General features: G+C 41.3%; 1 pseudogene; it reads right to left on the minus strand.

The window, feature by feature from the left end:
• Positions 1-1,539: 1,539 nt before the first annotated feature.
• LOC118150726 (5S ribosomal RNA) lies at positions 1,540-1,662 on the minus strand (annotated as a pseudogene).
• Between the last annotated feature and the right edge of the window lie 934 nt (positions 1,663-2,596).

Below are 2,596 nucleotides of genomic sequence, written 5' to 3' on the forward strand. Positions count from 1 at the left end.
TGCCACTGCACTCCAGCCTGGGTGACAGAGCAAGACTCTGTCTCAAAAAAAAAAAAAAAAAAGGAATTACCTGGAGGGCTTGTATATTAGTTAACTGTTGCTGCATAACAGATTATTCAGAAACTTAGCAGCTAGAAACCATAAACACTTATTACAACAAACTGTGAGGATTTCTGGGGGTAGAAGTAGTCCAGGAGCTGCTTAGCTGAGTGGTTCTGACTCAGGGTCTCTCTCAAGGTTACAATGAGGTGTCAATCAAGGCATTAGCTAGAGCTTTGTCATCTCAAGGCTCCACAGGGGGAGGATCATAGCGGGAAGAGAGAGAGAGAGAGAGAGAGAGAGAGAGAGAGAGAGAGAGAGAGAGAGAGAGAGAGAGAGAGGTGGGAAGTGGGAGACAGGTAGGGAGTCAGGGAGCATTAAAATGGTACATTTGCTATAATTCATGAACCAATATTGATATATTACTATTAAACAAATTTGGTCCAAAGTCTATACTTTATTTAGAATTCCTTAGTTTTACCTAATATCCCTTTGTTCATTTGTTTTTATAACATTTTATTCCATTTAGCTGGAATGATTGCCTATATTAACTTTATTTTTAAAATTTCTTTTCTTTCCTTTTTTTTTTTGAAACGGAGTCTCACCCTGTTGCCCAGGCTGAAGTGCAATGGCGTGATCTGAGCTCACTGCAACCTCTGCCTTCTGGATTCAAGTGATTCTCCTGTCTCAGCTTCCTGAGTTGCTGGGATTACAGGCGCCCGCCATCACACCCGGCTACTTTTTGTATTTTTAGTAGAGACGGGGTTTCACCACGTTGGCCAGGTTGGTCTCAAACTCCTGACTTCAGGTGATTCCCCCCACCTCTGCTTCCCAAAGTGCTGGATTACAGGCATGAGTCACTGCACTTGGCCTATTTTTTAAACTTCTAATTGTATTTTTAAACTTAAAAATAATAGTTGTGCATATTTATGAGGTTACAGTGATCAGATCAGGGTAATTACCATTCATCATCTTAAACATTTACCATTTCCTTGTGTTGGGAACTTCAATATTCTCCTTCTATATATTTGAAACCATACAATACATTGTTTTTAAGTATAGTCACCCTACAGTGCTATAGAACACTAGAACTTATTCCTCCTATATAGCTATAACTTTGTATCCTTTAACAAATCTCTCCCTAACCTAACATCCTTTAAAATTTGTTTAATTGACACATAATAATTGGACATATCTATGGGGTATATAGTGACGTATTGATATATACAATGTTGAGTGATCAAATCACCTCAAACATTTCTCATTACTAATATCCTTTTTTCTGTTCCAGCATCCCAACCAGGATAGTACATTATATTTAGTTGTCATATCTCCTTAGGGTCTTCTTGACTGTGACAGTTTCTCAGGCTTTCCTTATTTTGAAGGACCTTGATAGTTTTGAGAAGTACTGGTCAGGTATTTTGTAGGACCCCAGTTATTTTACAAACTAATCTCTGAAGTGAGATCTTATCACTTCTGGCCACTTTTTTTTTTTAATATAGCCTACGGCAGGCACCCTGTATTCCTAGACAGTCTCCCATCCAAGTGCTATCAAGGCCCGACCCTGCTTAGCTTCTGAGATCAGATGAGATCGGGCGCGTTCAGGGCGATATGGCCGTAGATCTGGCCACACACTTCTTTGTTAGAAGCTTTAGCTAAGTCTAACTCACACTCAAACCGAGAGGAATTAAGCTCCATCTCTTGAGGAGTATCAAAGAATTTGTGGCCATATCTTTAAAACCCCCATTGCTTGCTAAAACATAGATCTGCTTCAGTAGGGCTGCAGGGGGTCTAAGAGTTTGCATTTATCTCCCTTCCTGCCTTCCTTCTCTCTCTCTCTCTCTCTCTCTCTCTTGCATGCGTGCATTTTCTTTCCTTTTTTTTTTTGTACACCGGGTCTCACTTTGTCACCCAGGCTGGTGTGCAGTGGTGCAATCTTGGCTCACTGCAGCCTCCACCTCCTGAGCTGAAGCAATCCTCCCATCTCAGCCCCCCCCAAGTAGTTGGGACTACAGGAGTGCACTACCATGCCCTGCTAATATTTTTGTATTTTTAGTAGAGACGAGTTTTGCCATATTGCCTAGGCTGGTCTCCAACTTCTGAGCTCAAGCAACCCGTTGGCCTCTGCCTCCCAGAACGCTAGGATTAGACAGGCATGAGCCACTGCACCTGGCCCGAGTTTGCATTTCGAACAAGTTCTCACGTGATGCTGCTGCCGCAGGTCTAGGGATTTCACTTTTGAGAGCCACAGCAAGTGGGGTCTGCACAAGACCTTGGTGTGTACAAGGAGTTGAAAAGACGTCATCAAGATCTATTTATCAACACACTGGTTTCACTTCTGGACTCTGCAAGTTATCATGAAACTATTAGGTAAAAATATATGCATTGCTGTATACAAGAGGTGCAATACCTTGTATTTATATTAGATATGATTAATTTGATTTGACTGTCACAAATGCCAGGGAGAGAAATCAGGTATCTTAATCTGACACAAAAATAACTGCAACACAGTCTAGGTGACTGTAGCCTTGTTTAAGCACATTTTACATTATATCGG

Source organism: Callithrix jacchus, chromosome X (assembly GCF_049354715.1).
Source record: "Callithrix jacchus isolate 240 chromosome X, calJac240_pri, whole genome shotgun sequence".
Taxonomy (NCBI): domain Eukaryota; kingdom Metazoa; phylum Chordata; class Mammalia; order Primates; family Cebidae; genus Callithrix; species Callithrix jacchus.